Source organism: Apodemus sylvaticus, chromosome 9, assembly GCF_947179515.1.
Source record: "Apodemus sylvaticus chromosome 9, mApoSyl1.1, whole genome shotgun sequence".
Classification (NCBI taxonomy): Eukaryota; Metazoa; Chordata; class Mammalia; order Rodentia; family Muridae; genus Apodemus; species Apodemus sylvaticus.
In genome coordinates this window covers 114,208,341-114,230,065 of record NC_067480.1, presented here as the reverse complement: position 1 = coordinate 114,230,065, position 21,725 = coordinate 114,208,341, and the positions used below count along the sequence as shown (strand labels likewise).

Here is a 21,725-nt window from a genome sequence, read left to right as displayed (position 1 = left end):
AGGACAGGGAAGCAGGAGGGGTTTGATTGGTGAACAGGGGGAGGGAAGAGGGCTTGTGTGACTTTCAGGGAGGGGAACCAGGAAACAGGAAATGAGATGCTGATTGCCAGCAAAAAGAATGCAAACAGGCAACCTTGGGAAGTTGGAAGTTGAGGGGAACCTCTAGAATGTATCAGAGACCTGAGAGGAGGGACTCTCAAGACTAAAACCTAGGGACCTTAGATAAGTCTTAGTGTTTACTGACTCTATTGAATACAATGAATTAACTGTTTGTATATGATTTGTCAGAAAACAGATTCCCCAAATAAGAGATACCTGTGAAAGTATTAAAAGCATACAGATCATCAAGTAGACACATAATACTCAAATATTACATGTGCAGAGGAATCAAAATAGTAAAAGCTATGAAGAAAAACAACAATGTCACATATAAAGGCTGATTAGAACAATGCCTGACTTTTTATTTACATAGAGATATACTTATATAAATAGTATATATATATATATACATATATATATATGTATATATATATATATATATACTATATGCCACATAATCAACAGATAGATGGTGTTTCTTAGTCTTAAGTCAGGCTGAGGAGTGAACGACTTCTCTGATCAATTAGTGAATTAGTTTTGGGGACACTGGCAGCTGTGGGAATGAATGACTCCAAGTACTACCCTAGAGCTATAAGGAAAGGAAGCTGGTCCCTTCTTGATTCACCCCATTCCTTATGTTGAACAAGCAGGTAGGCAATAGAAAAGCCAGGATTGTCTCTACACTTGTCTATCCCTGGACACTGGGGGGCAGGAGGATGATTCAATTAAAACTGCAGGTTTATTTTCTGTTTACACTTTACACATTTTGCACTTGGGAGAAGGAAAACTACAGCTGGGTCCTCCCTCTGAGGTTTCTCTGGTGGCAATGTAATGCATTTCTTTGTTCCTGTTTCTCTGCTCAAGCCCTGGCTTTGAGCCCAGAGGGATAATATCCAATATATACAAAGAACTCAAGAAGCTAGACTCCAGAGAGCCAAATAACCCTATTAAAATGGGGGTACAGAGCTTAACAAAGAATTTTTACCTGAAGAACTTTGAATGGCTGAGAAGCACCTTAAGAAATGTTCAACAGCATTAGTCATTAGTGAAATGTAAATCAAAACAACCCTGAGATTTCACCTCACACCAGTCAGAATGGCTAAGATTAAAAACTCAGGAGACAACAGGTGTTGGCAAGGATGTGGAGAAAGAGGAACACTCCTCCACTGCTGGTGGGACTGCAAAATGGTACAACCACTCTGGAAATCAGTCTGGTGGTTCCTAAGAAAATAGATAGAATATCTATCTATTTTTGCACTCCAGATTTTATTCTCATCATCTGCACTCTGAGTGTTCCACTTCACATACCTCCTCCCCCTCAACCCCAGTCTCCACAAGGATGTGCCTAACACCCTCACCCCACCCCCGCTCCATCCCACCAGATCTCTAAATCCCCTGGGGCAGCTAGTCTCTTGAGTGTTAGGCGCACCTTCTCTGACTGAAACCAGACCCAGCTGTCCTCTGCTGTACATGTGTGGGGAGCCTCGTATCAGCTGGTGTATGTTGCCTGGTTGATTGGTGGTTTAGTGTTTTGAGAGACCTCGGGGTCCAAGTTAATTGAGAGTGCTTTTTCTCCTACTGAGTCGCCCTCCTGTTCTCATTCTTCTAACTTTCCTCTAATTCAGCCATGGGAGTCAGCAGCTTCTGTCCATTGGTTGGGTGCAAATATCTGCATCTGACTCTTTCAGCTGCTTATTGGGTCTTTCGGAGGCCAGTCATGATGGCACCCTTATTCTTAAATCTCCATAGCCTCAGGAGAGTGTCAGGCCTTGGGGCCTCCACTTGAGCTGGATCCCACTTTGGGCCTGTCCCTGGTCCTTCTTTTCCTCAGTCTCCTCTTCATGTCCATCCCTGCAGTTCTTTCAGACAGGAACAATTGTGGGTCAGAGTTTGTCTGTGGGGTGGCAACCCTATCCCTCACTTGATGCCCTGTCTTCTTGCTGAAGGCAGGCTCTATAAGTTTCCTCTCTCTACTGTAGGGATTTCATCTGAGGTCCTGCCCTTTGAGTCCTGAAAGCCTCTCACCTCCCATCTCTGGTACATTCTGCAAGCTCCCCCCACAACATCCTACTTCCTGAGGTTGCCTGTTACCATTTTTTTCTGCTGGCCCTCAGGGCTTCAGTCCTTTTCTGTCACCCAATAACAGACCAGGATCCCCCCCCCCCACCAAGCTCCCATCTGTCCACTTTCCCTCCCAGTTCTTTCCCTACCCCCTTGTGATTGCTTTCTTCTTACTCTGGTGGTACTGAGCCATCCTCACCTTCAGCTTGTTTAACTTCTTGAGTTCTGTGGACTGTATCCTTGGTATTCTGTATTTCTTTGTCTTTTTTGTTAATATCCACTTATTACTGATTACATACCATGTGTGTCATTTTGTGTCTGAGTTACCTCACTCATGATGATATTTTCTAATTTCATCCATTTGCTTGCAAAACTCAGGATATATATAATGTATTAATGTCTCTGCTTAAGGAACTGATATGGGCAAACTAACAATGTAACTGGGTTCTACAATTCCTTTCATGGTTCTTCGAATGTATAAAAGGAAGAAGCTTACTGAATATGAATATTCATCATCCTCTGCTTCTCAACTAGGTAAAGGATTTCACTATTTACAACCTCCTGACATCCCAAGTGCTCTTTGATGATATCTTGAGCCCTCAAATAATGAGCTATTTTTCCTAATGTAAACAATTTTCTAGAGCACCATTTTACAGAAATAGGAATACTATTTTCTTTTAAAAAAGTGTTGCTCCAATGCACAGGAGTGAGTCTGATTTTATTGTACAACTAAATAGTTGACACTTAGCCATGGGGAGTATTTTATAGTGACAATATGGAAGAATTTGGGTAGATAAATCCCTACCTTTCATTTATTGAGCAGTACATAGAATGCCCATTTTTGGAACTTTGGAAGAAACAAATACTAACATGAATCTGTCACAGGAATACAGGTGCCTAAGTAACAGAGGTGAAGGAGAATACTGAAAATGCCATTTTCCAAAGACTATGGAGAATCATGAATCAGACAAATTGGAGTCTAAGCAATAACATAATTTAATACCATTTATTAATATTAATAGATAAGAATGTGTAATACACAACATAAAATAAATATAGTGAGTGAAACTATGTAACAATATGGTTAAATATAAAACTGAAGTTGTTTCTCATAATAATCTCTTCTGCTGTGGTTAAGAGGGAGGTAGAAGGGAACACTGAAATAAAATGACCAGCAACTTCTTCAGTCATGAGGAAATTTCCATTGTGAAAAGATATATGTTGAAGTTGTTTCATTTTCCCCTGCTAAAGGAAACATAAAAATTTCATTGTACAAACATTCTCAGATGATAGATTCACCCCATTTCAGATAAGACTAGTTTTTCAGTATATTTTATGAACAAAGAATCTACACAAAGAATTACTTGAGTTAACACTATATCTGAATTTGAATAATATTGCAGGTTAAGATTCTCACATATGTGTTGTGGTAGATCCCATGCAAATTAATATTTATACCAAATGCTAGGCATTTGGCAAGATCATCTCTCAAACATCATTGTTTTTGTACAAGGATAGCACAGCTTGCTGTCACATGGTTTAATCTTGTAGTAAGTAAGTTTAGGGCATTTTTAAATCAAATAATTGTTTCTAAGTGAACTTTTTTAAAAATAATTTCATATCTAAGTTATTCTACATGACTTATGGACCATGGGAAGAAAAGGATAGAAATATAGCAAGTAATATTCTGGAATTCTTACAGGGTTTAAAAAAAGAATTCCCTTATCATACATACATGTATGTATGTATGTATGTATGTATGTATGTATGTATGTATGTATATATGTGTGTCTGTATGCTTGCCTATGTATATATACATATAACCACATAATTTAAGTGTTGTTTAAAATATTTTCCAATGCTTTAATACCATGATATGCTAAAACGCTGTTCTGATATTTACACATTTATGAAATCAAGGAATGATATTATTGTTCGTTCCCTGTGATAATTAATTAAAAGTTCTCTTAACTTGTAGGACCTTCCACCTGAGGAGCATCAGATGAAATCTTTACTTCTGTAGTATGAGCATCTGTGGTTTACCACTGTGGCCATTCATGTTTTTTTTATCATAACAAGTGACTTACCAGCAGTATTTACTGATGTCTTTATGTCATCTGACCTCTTTTGGTTATGGTCACAACGATATTGTTATTCTATCCAAATATATCTACACAGTTGTCAATCATGATATGTATGATAGATATCTGTAACACCACATGGCCAAAAAAAGATTGGATAATAAAAAATTGATATCCAAAATGATAAGGAAAGTAGCAGTAACTACAAGCAGATATGAAACTGTGAAATGAAGTCTATGTCTGAAATGGAGACTCTAAGTTCTTTGCAACTAACTTAACCTAGTTAAAATTTCATATATATTGCAAAGAATGGGGAAACTACTAAAGCAATGTAACATTTCAGAACTGATATGCTGCCATAATGACTGGTGAATCACAGCAATGACTTCCAAGGCTTCTTGAATTGGTGATTTTTTTGCAGGGGTTTGGGGACAGAGGCAAAGTTTTATTTTGATGCTTTGAATGGGATGGCCGTGTAACTGCAGGCATCACAATATATGACACCATCTTTGTGACAACTTTTGGGTGGTTGAAATGGCTTGGCCTCCTCATAGGAGGTTTGTCATTGATTAAATTTAAGGTCACAGAAGGCAGGTGCCATTTGCAGTGTACTCTCTGTGCTTTGTGTTTGCTGCCTAAGATGAGAGCCACCAGCTCTCTGCTTCCTGTTGGTTGTCCTACCTTCCTGCAGCTATGCTCCTCTGTCATGACTATGAAGGACATTAATCTCTCTGGATATCTAATTCCCAAATAAGTATTTCATTCTATGAGCTGCTTTAATCTCAGTGCTTTATTAAAGCAATAGAAAATGAATAAGACAAGTTGGTGAGAAGAGGAATTTTAGTTGAGAAACTGTAACACCAGATTGGCCGATTGTCTAGGAAAGTCTATGGGATATTGTCCTGATTAACAATGGAGTTTGTAAGGACAAGATCTGCAGGATGGTGCCACCCTTGAGCTATATTGAGATAAAGGAAGGTATGAGGTGCAGGTCATGAGGCAGCACTCCTACATAGCCTCTGCTTCAGTTCTTTCCTCTAGATTCCTGCATTGCTTCAGTTTGGGCCCTGACATTCCTCAGTAGTTAACTGTAACAAGGAGTATATTGTGAAGTGTTAACCTGTCCTCTGTAGGTTGCTTTTCATCAGTGTTTTATCATAGCAACAGTAATAAATTAAGACACTTTCTAAATTTAGGAACCTATTTCTTGGCCTATCTTCCTCTTTTTTGAGTAATACTAGTATGACTTTCTTCCTGTGGACGTTATTTCTGGAAGCTAGTTGTTAAAGAGAATCCTAGCTTTCTTTTCTTCTTTTGTTATTGTCTTTTTTGGGTTGTCTAACTTTTTTCCTTTTCAAAACATATGGTATTTATTGATTCTCTGTGAATTTCTCATCGTGCCACCCAGTAACACTCCTTTTCTAGTCTGACCACATCTACTCTTTCCCCTGGAAACTTCCACCCAAAATTAAAAATTAAATATATATTAAGTAAAGTTTTAAATTAAAATTAAACTGATAGAAGAAGGGGTTTTGAAGATGGGACTTAGAGGAGGGTACTGCAATCAGTCTGCTGCCCGGGCATGCGCAGTCTGCCTAGAAACTTGCTTTCCATATATACTTTCATTTTAACGTCTCATTGAGGTTATGCTTTAAACAAATATGGACTAGAGATGCAATTTTACACATTTAGGCAGATAGGAAGTTTACATAGCAAAGATATTACCAGAATTATTTCATATGTATACCAGTACCCTAAAAGTGACAGAGTCCTAAGTAGAAAGTCCCAGAGGATGAGAAAGATAGTAAATGTAAAGATGTAAAATATACAGTGCTTTCCTTGTCCTGTGCCTCCTTTCTTCTCGGATATAATCCAGTAGGCCATGAGCATCTTCTGGAAGCTGAGCAAGAGGCACGCAGTCTCATGCACTGCCCCATACCTGGGTCTTCTGGATTTCAGCAGAGAGCCTTTCAGGAAAGAGCCTCATTCTTACATTAGAAGATTGTCACTGGGCAAGGCAGAGAGAGGCCTTCACTGTCAGCAGGTCCAGACAGCTACTTGTCTCTCTCAGTGGCCTGGAGGAATATCCAGAAATGTCTCATAGAAGCCTCCAAATGAGTAGCTCCTAATTCTGGTAACTCTCCTTGCAAGTTTCATAAAATACCTTCTCTTGGTGTTGCACTGCAGCCAGATTCCACTTCTCAGGGAAGTATGCACAGGTGACATTTGACATCAGGTTCCCAGAAACTTTTCCATGGAGGACAAAGGACTAACTGCCTCTAGATAGAGAGGAGACAGAGGTGATGCATAGGAAAATGGAGATTATAAAGGTAAAATGGAGAACACTCCTCACATATTCTCTCTACCTCTCTACCCACGCAGATTTATATTCTCCATTTTTAAGAATAACACACACACACACATGAAAATCAAAACAAACAAAAAACAATAATATAAACAACGTTTTAAAAAATGAAGGAAAGTGTTCCCACAAAAATTCATGAATTCTATATTCTCTGGTTTTCTAATTCTGCGCAGCAAACCTGCCCTGAAATATAGATGCTATACTAAGTGAAACTCTATTGGAGAAAACTGATTTTCCCTATGCCAGCTTATGTCAATGGCAGATAGTTTCTTAGTTACGGCGTGGGACCCATGTCTATGACCAGTTCAGACTCAGACATGGTGATAGAGTTCCCCAGGGATCTAGGTTCTAGCTATTTTAACTACCTGAAAGCTACCTAGTCTGACCATAACCCTCTCAGTGTTGGGGTGCCTGTGTGGGTCATGTGCATGACTCCACAGTCACTCTGATTTCATATGTGCATCAGTTTCTATTGTGTATGGAAGACACTGTTTCCTTAGAGTCAACAGTCAACACAGGTTCTTACAATGTTTCTGCCTCCTCTTTGTTGCAGAACCCTGAGCCGTGAGGGCTGCATCACTCCCTGCACAGTACTAGTCGTGAATCTCTTTGTCTGTTAACATCTTCTACAAGAAGCTCCTCTGATGTGAATTGATCAAGGAACCAATCTATGGGGAGAACAATATGTCATTAGGATTGTTTTATTGTTATGTTCCTTAGCAGAATAAGAGCACTGTGCTTTCACAAGATTCCAGACCTATCTAGTCTCAGGTTCCTGGTCATCTCCAAAGGACAGAGGTGCCTATAAGGGGGAGGGAAGGAGCTTTAACTTCTCTACCCCTGCACAGCAGGGAAGTGCAGAGGCAGGCTCCTTGTGTCTCTTCACATTGACTATACTATTGGTGTCTTCAACAACAAGGATTCACCATCAGGTTATGAGCAGTGTGATGGTGGACATACTGTTTAAATGATAATTTACTGGGCTGTAAAGGCTTGTGAAAACAAAATTGCTTTTAGCTTGTATAATCCATGAGGATATTGTCCCTATCTTGAATATACCCTGTCAGCTAACTTGCCTAAGAAAGACAACCTCCCTGTGCACTTAGGCTATTATTAGATGCTTTTGATTGCTGTTAAATGATTCACTACTTCAGCTTTTCTTACAAAGAATAGGTAATGGGTCACAAGATTAAACAGGCTAACTGCCAAGTTTCACTTTTGTGTGAAATGATTGCTTGCTTGGATGGCTGAGTCACCTACTGGGTGTCTGCTACATAATCAATCTTTACCTGCACCCAGACAGGAAATGAGTTAAATTGGCTCCCTAAAATTATACCTTTGTGCTTTTGTCTTCCTAATCCTTGACAACTGTCCACAGCTGACTAGAGGCCTCACCTACAGAACTCTTTCTGGTTTGTTCCTGTCAATTTATTATTATTATTTTTTAAATAAAAAGCATCTATTTTTTTCTAAAAAGAAAACTTTAGTTATATTGGTGAATCTCTGAATGGACCCAGACCCACAAGAGAAGCTACCACTCTTGGCTATAGCCTCAGATGTTTGAGGAGAGGGGTGTCTATGGGACCTTTGGAGAATATAATTACTCATGGCTATAGCCTCAGGTGTTTGAGGAGAGGGGTGTCTATGGGACATTTGGAAGTTACAATTATTGCACCAACTTAGTCCAGAGTCTGTAAAATATGCACTTTACAAAGAACTTGAAAGTTATGATTATTTGCCTTACATTTTAATGGTTGGTAAACTTTTAAGTAAACTCAGCAAACAGTTGTATTACAAAACTTCTGCTTCTTACCCCAGATAGAGAGCGCAAAACAGACAAAAGTATGTATACCACACAAGTATAATTAATAAAACAGTGAGTTTTATTGGAGTTATTTACAGAAATACTGGTGAGAGCTTACTCACAGGAGAACAAATGATTCAAAAACAATCGCATCATCAAAGTCCACCCCAGAACTGGCAACATTATGAAAATTTTGGGAACCCAGAACCCTCCTTTCAGGCAGCTCAACATATTGGACAGAGAGCTCTTCCCAAGGGACGCAGTTGATCTACATCTATTTCACATAGCTGGGTTGGGTTTTGAGTCTTTGCAGCTTGGCTTGTTTGAGAGTGATTCACACAGCGGCTTGCCTTGTTTATTCTTTGGAAGAAAGAGCCTAGAAAGTCTGGTTACTTTCAGGGACTCTTGATGCTAGTTGGAGTTGTTTCTCTTCCTGCTGAAAAAGAGAGTTCCTGTGGACTAGAAAGCTTCAGTCTCAGAGGAAACTGTTACAGAGTAACAGTGCAAAGCTAGAAGGAGGGTTATCTGAGGTTTCTTGTGAGACAGTGCTTTAGAAAGGGTGGACACAACTTAAGTTAGTAATCTAAATAACAAGTACAAAGAACACATGTCCATGGTGATTCGAAGAAAATGTTCCTCTTATATAACCATGCATGCCACAGATAGATGGGTTGAAATCAATCCTGAGAATAATGATTTCACAGTTATCACTGTCCATTTTCATTTAAGAAATTTTCTCCAGATTTATTAGTCCTTTTGAAATGTATAAATGAAATGCATAGTCTTTCCCTATAGTCCCTATAGTCCCTATAGTCAGTGGAACATCATTTAAAAAATAAACTAATGATTTTTTTACATATATACAGATTCTTTTGACAACTGTTATTGGCAATATTTTCAAACTGGAGACTGCTATAAGCCCTTCAAATGTAAGATATTTAAAATTAAATATAGAAGAATATGTTACATGGGTATGAGCATACCTACAAATAGTACACAGTAAAATTGATCACTAAATGAACCTCCAGTAATGATTATTGGAAAGAAAATCCAAAAGCCCAAATACAGCTTATGCTCCTCAATATACAATATTCACAGAAATAAACCACAACATAATTTTAGTGAAGCTGAAAGCACAGTTCAGTTATAGTTTCCTACCTAGTTGTGTAGGAGTCTGCAGAGTTAGGACTTGTTTATTCTTGGCAGGAAGGCTACTCCTGTGGGCTGGGAAAAGAATACAATGAAACATTCTTCTGGTAGTCCCTCAAGGCCTGCTTAAGCACTGCAAAGGCATCCAAGAAAATCTACTGAGAGTGTTTAAGTATAAAATGGACCTAAAACATAATGAAATTTGCCTTACTTTTATCAGAGTTTTGGGTCAAAGCACAAAATAAAACTTAGGGAGAATCCACTTGAGTGCTGGGAGCTTTGTAGCAGCATGGGAGCGAGGGACCACAGCAGGTGTGGTGGCTTGGGGTTCAGGTACAGGTGTGAGGCCATATGATTTCCCCATTGCTCACCCCCCATTGCTCACCCCAGTAAAATTATGCTCTCATCCCACAGATTTACAAAGAGGAGCGCTCCCATTTGTCCTGGAGCCTTTCAGGATGGGGAGCATGCCCACATCTGGTGCTTCAGGATGCCACCTCCAGCTATGAGCTTCACAGGAGTCCTTGCCTGCATGCTAACTCCCTGTGTAGTGGTTGTGGCCAGAGCTGCCGCCAAACCTCCTAACACAGAACTGTGGATTGTGAGGAGGATGGTAAGTGAGGGCTGACTCAAGGAACCTGCCAGTGGGTTTGGGTATGTGGGGCCATGGTGGCGGCCAACAGAACTTTGGGAACAGCAAATCCCATGGGTGAGGATGTGTATTAGGTTGACCAGCAGCACTGATTTCCCCCTCTAATCCACAGACTGCTATGTGGCAGTTTATGAGGTGTCAGGAGCCTCAGAGCCACTACTCAAGTGGTTCTCCCTGACTGTAGTCCCCGGGGCTCCTCAGCTGAAGGTTTCTACAGCTTCTTTGATCATTCAATTCCTAGATGAGAGACCTAAAAATTTCATATTAATAAAAAGGCTTACTGAGCACTAGAGCTGGGCAGAAATCTACCCTCTCTGCTGTTATGTTGACCTCTCTGCCAATAATCCCACAATATGATTTGTCATATTCATCTAGGCTGCTCTTACTCCACCTGGCCAGCCCTCATGGCCATGTTTTCAAGATTCCTAACCCATGATCTCTTCTCTTCTCTCTACCTTCTTCTCTTTCCCCTTGTAGTATTGCCTCAGACCACAAAGATAATAGTATTGTTGTTCTTGCCTGAAGACAGACTCACTTACATTGTGAATCAATATACCATCCTATACTATCACAGCTTTTTTCTAAATGTTCTTGAATTTTAGCAGAATGGTTATTGGCCAAGGTAACTTCAGCCCACAATGCATGTTTTATTCCCCTATTGGTTGTCAACTTGTTCAGATGCCTCTATTAAAATATGAATTTCAGATTAAGTTTACTCAGCTTCTAGTGTAGTGTTTTGTCACTTAGAGAGTCATTAGGTAGCTCAGTACAATTTTTTATTGACATCTTTCTGCATTTTTTCATATGCAGTCCCATTTGCATATGAGAATTGTGTATGCCTCTTAACAAAACCCTTTACAGCTTGTGAATTTTTGCACATGTTTCAAATTGAGCATGGAGAATTCCTAAAACTTAAAATATACAGCAAGAAGAAAAGGGTAAAGATGATCTTTTAAAACCTCAACAGTGATCATAACGTTTTTTTAAAAAAGTCCCTTGCCTTTTTTTTGTATGTATAGGAGGCATCACATCTCTCCTGAAACTGTCAGAAAGCCAAGTCATTTTCCTCTACCAATAGATAGATACCTCACATACACTCATTTATTTTCTTGTTTGGAATCATCCACTTCCAGAGATCCTAGTTACGAAACACTTAAGGAGTTAATAGCTGACACTTCAATGGGCTATATTAGTTTGCTAATTTTAGACAAAGAATTACTAGAAGAAAAAGGGTTTAAAGAGCACCCTGTATCATCTTATGGTTCTGTGGGTCAGAAGTCCATACAGATGAGTGGGTTCTTGACTTAAGATCTGAAACCCAGTGCCAGTATGGGAGGGCTGGGGAGAAAGCCACTTCTAAATTGTTTCTGGTTGTAGACAGTGAGTGAACTTTTTCATGCAGTTATAGGGCAGAAGCCTTGTTGACTGTTGATCAGAGCTCACACTCAGCATGAAGAGCCTTCTCTCAAGGCCTTCTTTGCAGCTCATCATCTTCAAAGTCAGCAAGGGCACTCTAAATCAGTCCCATGCTTCAAATTTCTCTGACCTCTCTCCATCTGTCACCAGCCATAAAGAACACTCTGCTTTTAGAGGAATGTAATGAGATTGAGCCCAATCACATGGCCTCTCTTTTGATTATCTCAACGTCAAGTCATTATTATTTTTAATCACATCTTCAAAAATTCCTTTAACAATAACATTATATGATCATGGGTTGAAAATATGATAAAAATCCAAGACTTAATTAAACGTGACTCTCATCAGATAAAAATTTGCGGCACTGATTACCAGCTGGACATGCACAAAGCCAAAACTAGAAGAGAGACAACTCAGGGAGCGGCACATCTCAGCCTCAGCACTGTTGGCATATGTGTCCAGATGCTGGGATGGGTTCCTCTCCCAGAGGGTCCCTAACACTTGCTTATGGGATCCATTATCATTATTTTGACATTATTTTTTAAAATAATATTTATTTATTTATTTTATGTGAGTACACTGTAGCTATCTTCAGACACACAAGAAGAGGGATCAGATTTCCTTATAGATGGTTGTGAGTCCCCATGTGGTTGCTGGGAATTGAACTCAGGACCTCTGGAAGAGCAGTCAGTGCTCTTAACCTCTGAGCCATCTCTCCAACCCCTATTTTGAAATTATTTTCTTTTTTTAAAGATTTATTTATTTTGTGTATGTGAGTACACTGTTGCTGTCTTCAGACACAGAGAAGAGGGCATCAGACCCCATTACAGATTATTGTGAGCCACCAGGTGGTTGCTGGGAACTGAACTCAGGAACTTTGGAAGACCAGTCAGTGCTCTTAACCATTGAGCTATCTCTCCAGCCCTGTATTTTGGAATTCTTAACACTCTGCTCACACAGTCATGTAAGAAAATACTTCTGTGTCAGAGATGAAAACAAGACTTGAAGGGATCAGTGAGCATCCCCTAAGGCCACTCAGCTCCATGGGAATGGAAATAAGGCTATGTGTCCATGGCCAACCATCCATCCATGTCCCTAGAATACTACACGGGCTCCTGAACCTGCCATGTGATGTGTCACCAGAGTGCATCTCACAGTTCTGAAGGAGTCTGGAGCTGAAGTGTGAGGAGGGTCTTGTTCCCTTGGAGCATTGCAGAGCAGCCTTCCCTTGCCTCCAGCATCTCCTTGTGGTTTCTGTCCACCCTTCCCATACTCTGACTTGTAGATGTCTCACTCCAGTCTCTCTGCTCAAACATCCTATGGACACATCTGAGTCTTCAAATGGCCTTAATAAGGACTCCAGTCATGGGTTTGGGACCTGTCCCAGCAGCACTACACAACCTCATCTCAAGTCCCTACATCTGCAAAGGCACTGCTTGAAAAGGAATCCACATGAGCATGAACTGGGGTGGGGGGTGGGGGGGAGGGCACTATTTGATCCACTGCAGTCATTGGGCCATACTGCCTCCTTCAAGGGATATGACTGCTCTGAGGAACTCTTTGGTCCAGGAAACCATGAAAAAAAATCATCTTTTGATATGGCACGACTGAAGATATATTACCATTTGGATATTGATCAAGCCAGCTCATAAAAATGACAGTTGTCTTTTACCTGCTCAAACAGGAAGCAAAAATTCATCCTTAACTGATCTGTGCACCTTGCACATTCCATGCAAATATCTTTTTAGAACTAAATATTGTTTGTCAGGTTATATATTACAGAATGACATACCAATAAGGCAGCTCTGATAAGTTCACCATCATGAACTGACCTGCTGCTCCAGCTCCTTGCCTGATCTTGACTCATACTGATGCTGTTTCCAGAGATTTGCACACTTCTCCTATCATTGCTCAATGTCTGTCCCAAAGCTTCTCTCCATTGAAGATGCCCACAGTTCAGTGCCATCAAAGGCCACAGTGTGGTAGTGGCTGTACTGGGGTGTCCTCAGGCCACACAGATAGAACCAGAGTAGGGAAAGCTCTACAGAGAAGCCCTCCCTGTCAGAAGCTTAGCCCTGACTCCTGGCAGGCTCCAAAAGCCCAGGCTGGCAATCCACTTGCCACTCTCCCAGCTCCAGCTCTCCCTGGGTAAAACCATCAAGAATCGACTCCTGCACCATGCTGCCCTCTTGTGGCCACCAGGAGTCTACACACAGACAATCTGGGCAAGCAATAAGCCAGAGGCTTTAAAGTTTGTTTACTGCAACCTCAGACAGGGATGCCCAAGGAACACTTAGGAGAGGCACTTGCCCATGTACAAAGCAGCCCCCAGATACGCACGCACGCACAACACAATTTACTGCTTCAGGAAGCCTGTATTAGGACTCTGAGTCTCCTTTCTCTCTCCAGAAAAAATCACGAATCTTTCCTGCCACTGCAAACGCTGAGCCTCAGGTGCAGACATCAAAGGGCATTGGGAGGAGACCTAGGGTAGCAAGTCTCCAGCATCCCTGTCTGCTTTGTGCTCCTAGCTCACTGGGCGGGTACATATCAGTTCATCTGTCCGTCAAGTTCTTCCTCTGAAAAAACTGATCTAGCCCAAATTATCCTGCACTTCATTTTCCTGATTTATGGTTCAAAGTCTTGATCTTCTACCTAACTCAAGTCCTCCCAGACATCCAGAAACAGAAACAACCAACATAGTATTAGACTCCTCACGGAGCCTGTGAAGGAGGTTGGTCACATCACCCACTTAATAATGTCCCGTGACCCTGCAGGAAAGGACAAGTTAGCTAACCCCACAGCAGGAGTAGAAACTGAGGCCAAAGAGGTTCTATGATATAGCAAGTCCATACAACCATAGGGCAGCAACAGTAGGGTTTGCCCAGCAATGTTTGTGCTGGACTCTCCAGCTGTCTCCATGGGGGGACAATGATTGTCATCTCTCATGCTCATGGCTTTTCCCTACAGGACAGAGATGATACATCTATGAGCAAGAGACACAACAAGTGTAGGAAGAGGAAGGGGCCGCAGGCAGTGAAGACTACAGATTCACAGAGACAGCAAAATGGAGGCCCAGGAAAACCTAGGACTCCCCACCCAGGTATGCGACTCCCAATCTCAGCTGCCAACTCTAGCTAACCAGCTCTTTAGATTCCCCACCACACACCCTCTCTTGTATCTGAAGAGTGTTCTGATACCCTAAAGCTCTAAGAGAAGTTACCCAGCCCTCTCCTCCCCTCTCAATGTGGGAAAGCTAAGGGTGCCTGGAAAAAGGGTGGGACACAGCCTCCAGGAAGGCCAGTACTTTGGGAACTGATTGGGGAGAAACCAAAGCCTCCCACCAAAGCCTCCCTCTCCATTAGAGGTCTGTCTGAAGCTTGGTTGTTCTGCAAACACTATCCTCATAAGCATCCTGCCAGCCTTCCCTGCACTACCAGCCAGAGTAGTTCTCACCCATGGAACTAGAAGGGTGTGAAATAAAGCCTTGAGAACCTCCCTGACTTCATGTCCAGCCTCTTATTTTATTATTAATGTATCAATAGTAATATATTCACCTATGTGTGCCTTTATATCTAGGCACATAATTATATTTATTTATCCACAGCATACAGAAGGATATAGACAGTCACCTTAATATTCAAAAGTCAGACTGTATGAAATCAAGGTCCTTCTTAGACCCAGTTTTCCCATCTGTAAACAGGACTGGTGTATATTTAATTGACAGTGTTGGAGCAGTGTTCTAGGATACATTAAGTGTTGAATAAATGATAAACTATAATCATCTATGTAGTCCTTCCTGTAATCCATTATCTAATACTTGATACTGTGATCAGTTACTGACCTCTCAGTAAGAGCTGCTCTTAGTAGCAGTGGTCATGTGTGGGTGGTTTCTCTTCACCAGGCTATGCCACGGGACACTGAGTTTTAACAGTGCTCTCCTATGCTAGTTCCCATGTCTTACAGATAAGAAACTTGAGGCCCATGAGAGCAAAAGGGTTTGTCCAGAGCTAGAGAGAAGCCTGGCTGGGAAGAGCAGTGGGAAACAGAAATGGCCCAAATCTCCAAGTCTAATGCTTGGAATTAGAATCCTGAGTCTTCAACCACCCTAAACCAGACGACCCTTTCTGGCTGTGCAAGCCAGGCAGAGGCAGCAGAGACAGGAGTTGAGACCAGGCAGAAGGACCCCCAGTCCTGCTGAGTGCCCCATTCCCCCAGCCACCCATGTAAATAGCTCAGCAGAGCCCTCTGAGTTTCTTTGTAATTGGAGTGGGCTGCAGGCTCCAAGGAGCCCTGGGGCTGCCAGCTTTCACAGGATTGCTGTCTCTGGGGACCCTGAATTTGTAAACATTGCCCCAGAGGGAGACACAGGAATGGAGGAGACTCTGCCTTTGGCAAAGTTCCCCCAAAGAGGAGGCAGGGTCATGCAAGAGGCCACATCCAGCACCTAGTTACCTAAGACTCCAGTTCTACTCTTGTTTAATGAATTTGTAAAATGGGAATAATCAGCCCTGCTTATACAACTCAAATAGTTCTTGAAAAAAACACCTGAGCAACTGCAAACTGGGACTTGTGATACAAATGCCTGTGGGCAACTCTGGACGATGCATCCACTGCTGAAGGCATCATTTGAGTGACAGCGTGGCTCCTGGGGGATGTGACCAGCATTGAAACTTGTGATAGAGAAAGGAACCACTCCTGGGCCCACTCAGCCTGGTCCCATCTTGTATCCCATGTATCCATACCAGTTAACAAATGCCTTCAGCAAAGAACTGAGTAAAAAGTAGGAGAACAGATTCCAAAGTCACCTCTCCTGTCCAGTCCCCTCCAAATGCCATGTCTACCACTTGCAACAAGGGCAACATGTTGTTATGCTTATGCATGATTTAGCAATAAAAAATATATGTCACAAAACCCAAACACTTTTATTTATTAAATTACCATATGCTTGGATATCTCTAATCCATACATTAAATATTAAATTTCTCCTGTTGTAGGCAGCAAGAATATTTTGCAATAGATGTTCTCATTTTTCCCATACACAGTGGGAGCTGCCTCCCTCCAGCAAATGGAGGACACCTTAGCAAGGACATCTCTTCTAGGCCTGAGCCCAGGGCTGGGAATGAGGGTCATAGAGTCAGTTGCCCAACCTCTAAGGAAAGGCTAAGGACCCTAAAAACAATCTAGAAGTCCACACATTTGGTCCAGGCAGTTAATGAAAAATTGTGTCCTGTGTCACAAATTCCGCCAAGTTCTGGTTGACCTGACATTTCTAGACCTGGGGAAGAAAGATTCTCACAGCCAGGGTGGACTCACCTGTGCCCTACTCTTAGTGGTATCACAGGGTCACAGGGTCATTCTAATTCCACAAGAGAGACCCTTAAAAGAGGCTAACTCTCCTGGGGTATGTTTCCTGGTTCTGAGAGAGCAGATGTCCAGGTTGGAAGGGACACTCTGACCCATGGCCTGAATTCATAGTGAGAGTTACAGGTTCGAAGTGTCTGCAGCCCTCCAGAACAACTCAAGAGAGGTGGGGGAAAGCCAGGATATAACTCACTGTATCCTGTACCTTTCTTATTCCTAGTCTGCCACTGTGCCCCCCCAAAGTCACATGAGCCCTGCAAGAGCCTCTCAATGGAGAACCTGAGATGGGGACTCCAGGTCACAGAGAAAATGTCACAACACTGCTAAGGGCCATAGGCAGAAAGGGCCAAGGATAATCATATACCATGTACTCAAGATTCATCTGGAGTTGGGGCCACCATCCTTTCCAGATGGGAAGGGTCAGCTGGCATGGTTGGGCAGGGCAGAGGTTAGGGTTTCAGTGCAGGCCACAGAGAGCAGTTGGACCTCTGAAGGACCCTAAGGAATCTCCCAGACTCATTGGCAGTGCATGAGTGCCATATTTCCTGAATGTGTTGAGAATTAATAATGTCAAAAATCAATAATATAAAATCAATTATTATATGTCATAGGTTATGATGTATTAATTAGAAAATAGATATTCTAACTTGTATTGAACTGTGAATTAACTGTATAGTTAATAATGACTCATATGTTTATTTGAAAATAATTAGAAGATTAAAGTGTTTTAACAGAAACCAATGAAAATGCTTGAAACAATGGATTGATTACTGATGCTGATTTCAAGTTTCCATAATGTAGATTATTTATTTACACAAGATATAATATCTCACTGATGTTTAGAATTGGTAAAATTCACTGAAAAGCATTTTCTTAAAAAAGCCTGAATATCAGGCGGATCAGTGGAATAGGATTGAAGATCTAGAAATGAACCCACACAGCTATGGCCACTTGATTCTCAACAAAGGGGCTGAAAACATCCAATGGAAAAAAGATAGCCTTTTCAACACATGGTGCTTGTTCAACTGGTGGTCAGCATGCAGAAGAATGTGAATTGATCCATCCTTACCTCCTTGTAGTAAGCTCAACTCCAAATGGATCAAGGACCTCTACATAAAGCCAGACACTCTGAAACTAATAGAAAAGAAACTAGAGAAGACCCTTGAGGACATCAGTACAGGGGGAAAGTCCCTGAACAGAACACCAGTAGCTTATGCTCTAAGATCAAAAATTGACAAATGGGACCTCATAAAATTACAAAGTTTCTGTAAGGCAAAGGACACCATCAAAAGGACAAATTGGCAACCAACCAACTGGGGAAAGATCTTCACCAACCCTATATCTGACAGAGGGCTAATATCCAATATATACAAAGAAATCAAGAAGTTAGACACCATAAAACCAAATTTTAACCCAAGGAACTTTGGATAGCTGAGAAGCATCTTGGAAAATGCTCAACATCATTAGTCATTAGAAAAATGCAAATCAAAACAACCCTGAGATTTCACCTCACACCAGTCAGAATGGCTAAGATTCAAAACTCAGGAGACAGCACATGTTAGCGAGGATGTGGAGAAAGAGAAACTCTCCTCCACTGCTGGTGGGGTTGCAAATTGGTACAAACTTCTGTAAATCAGTCTGGCAGTTGCTCAGAGAACTGGGCATGTCACCTCCTGAGGACCCTGCTATACCACTCCTGGGCATATACTCAGAGGATTCCCCAGCATGTAATAAGGACACATGTTCCACTATGTTCATAGCAGTCCTTTTTATAATAGCCAGAAACTGGAAAGAACCCAGCTATCCCTCAATAGAGGAGTGGATAAAAAAATGGAGTACTATTCAGCCATTAGAAACAATGAATTCATGAAATTCTTACACAAATGGATGGAGGTGGATAACAGCATACTAAGTGAGGTAACCCAGTCTCAAAAGATCAATCACAGTATGCACTCACAAATAAGTGGATATTAGCCTAGAAAATTGGAATACCCAAATATATAATCCACACACAAATGATGTCCAAGAAGAACAGAGGAGTGTCCCCTTGTTATGAAAAGACTCAATGTAGCAGTATAGGGCAATACCAGAACAGGGAAGTGGGAAAGTGTGGATGGGGGAGTAGGGGGAGGGAAGAGGGCTCATGGGACTTTCAGGGCGTTGGGATCCAGAAAAGGGGAAATCATTTGAAATGTAAATAAAAAATATATCGGAAAGAAGCCTGAATATTGAGTATTGAAATATGATTATCAGAAAATCTAATTTTGTGTCTTTGATGCTTTAGGGTGTATTCAGCAATCATTCAAAGATAACTGAGACCTTTTAATACAATTCTGTTATGTATATTGGCACATGCTATTTTAATGTTCTTTGGATGATTAGCTGCTAGACCCATTCTATTTCCTGGCTCTTTGAAACAATGCAGCCATAATCATGCATGTGCAAGTATTTGTGTGGAATTGGTTTGTCAATTAAATTCTGCTGGCCTATAGTTTAGACAGAATGTAGGACGTGGGGCATACCGGAAGCAGAAAGGATTTAGGGACAGTGCTGATTGGACAATTCACCTCGGAATATGTCACAAGACAGACATATGGTATCTGAGGAAAGGTAACCAGACACACAGCAGAATATGAATTAGAATAAATGGATTAATTTTTGTTATGATCAAGTCAGAAATTAGCCTAACTATATGACTAGAGTATTTGTAAATATATGTTGAGTTTGAGTCTTATTCCTGGGAGCGTGGGGCTGGGAGGAAGAACCAAACTTAACTTCTACTGGGCTGGCTGCCTCTGCTCAGATGAAAGCCAGCAACAAACTGAGTAGAAGACAGGGATATATACCTGTTCTTGGGGTTGGGCACAACTCTTTGAAGATAGGGATTGGTGGGATTTCGACTTGTGTGCTTGGGCTACTCTGTTAGGATGGAGTGTGGATGGGGAAGACTGAGGCCTGCCTGGAGGGCAGTTAGAGTGTTCTCTACATGGAAATTGGCAGTTGGAGGTACTCAGGGGAGTTTTGCCACTCCTGTGCCTCAAGCGATTTACACACACTGACACTGCTTGAGTGGCCAAGAACGGAAAGTAGATATTCAAAATACTTAAGTGATATCAATCCTACAGATCTAAAAATGCATGCATAAATAAATAAATGTAACAATTTAGTTGGTTCTTGTGATATTCTGATATACTCATAAATCAGTGCCTCATTTAGCCATCAGAGGAGATTTTTCATGTATCTGATGGGAACAAATACAAACAATCAGACATTATGAGATAGAGAGACAGAGATACATACAGAAAGAATAACAGACAGACAGACACACACAGAGAAAAGAGAGAGAGAGCGACAGAGAGAGAGAGAGAGAGAGAGAGAGAGAGAGAGAGAGAGAGAGAGAGCAGCACACACCACTCCATATGAGATATCTCTATTAAATACCCCTCCTCAGAGTTAAGAAAATCCTGAAGTAGAAAAATAAGAATAAATAATATACTTTCCATAAGATAGACTAGATACAAGGAGAACAAAGCCTTTTAAGTCAACTGATCAAAGCTTATTTGTATACACAGACACTGAGGCAGCAAACATGGGACGTACTGGGGTATGCAAACAAGTCTTCCCCAAACCTATCTTTCGGTTTAGTATTTTTATGGGACTCCTGAATGTGCAAAACTATGTCTCAGTTTCTTGTGTCTTCTCCTAAGCTCTTTTCTTTTGTTGGTTTGCCAAGTCTTACTGTGTTGAGCTTTTCTGTTTGGTAGCCTAAGTTTCATTATCAAATTAAATAGACAGATCTAGAAGAGAACCCCCTTCCTGAAATTATCTGCTGGTCTCCAAACCTTTATCCCTTTAGCAACCCATATCAAACAAACAAACCAACAAATGTTAAGTATCTTAGATGAGAGGTAGAGAGCTGCTTTAGTGATTAAGAGCATGTACTGCTCTTGCAGAAGATCCAACTTTAGTTTCTAGTACCTCATAAGATGGCTCACAAACATGAAAGTTGAAAGTGTCCTTTGCCTTACAGAAACTTTGTAATTTTATGAGGTTCCATTTGTCAATTCTTGATCTTAGAGCATATGCTATTGGTGTTCTGTTCAGGAACTTTTCCCCCCTGTACCAATGTCCTCAAGGTTCCTCCCCAGTTTCTTTTCTATTAGCTTCATAGTGTCTGGCTTTATGTTTAGATCCTTGATCCATTTGGAGTTGAGCTTAGTACAAGGAGACAAAGATGGATCAATTTACATTCTTCTGCATGCTGAACTCCAGTTGAAGCAGCACCATTTGTTGAAAAGGCTAGGTTTTTTCCATTGGATGTTTTCAGCCCCTTTGTCAAGGATCAAGTGGCCATAGGTGTGTGGGTTCATTTCTGGATCTTCAATCCTGTTCCATTGATCTACCTGCCTGTCACTGTTTTTAACACTATTGCTCTGTAGTATTGCTTGAGGTCAGGGATATTGATTCCCCCAGAATTTCTTTTATTGTTGAGAATAGTTTTAGCTATCCTGGGGTTTTTGTTATTCCAGATGAATTTGAGAATTGCTCTTTCTTACTCTATGAAGACTTGAGTTGGCATTTTGATGGGTAATGCTTTTGGCAAAATGTCCATTTTAACTATATTAATCCTGCTGATCCATGAGCATGGGAGGTTTTTTCCATTTTTTGAGGTCTTCTTCCATTTCCTTCTTCAGAGTCTTGAAGTTCTTGTCATACAGATCTTTCACAGGTTTG

General features: G+C 41.1%; 1 protein-coding gene and 1 long non-coding RNA gene across 3 annotated transcripts in view; both read right to left on the bottom strand.

Annotated features, from left to right (window-relative positions):
• LOC127692681 (uncharacterized) overlaps positions 1–21,725 on the bottom strand; it is a 278,157-nt gene that overhangs the window by 236,346 nt on the left and 20,086 nt on the right. The gene's annotated exons all lie outside the window — the stretch shown is intronic.
• On the bottom strand, positions 3,148–9,655 carry LOC127692688 (uncharacterized). Of its 2 annotated transcripts, XR_007979511.1 has the most exons (3): positions 9,569–9,655; positions 6,071–6,520; positions 3,148–3,405 (listed from the first exon to the last, which is right to left on the bottom strand). It is a non-coding gene; the product is annotated as an uncharacterized LOC127692688 (long non-coding RNA). The 2 variants fall into 2 exon arrangements; XR_007979510.1 differs by lacking the exons at positions 6,071–6,520; positions 9,569–9,655 and adding an exon at positions 4,248–6,064.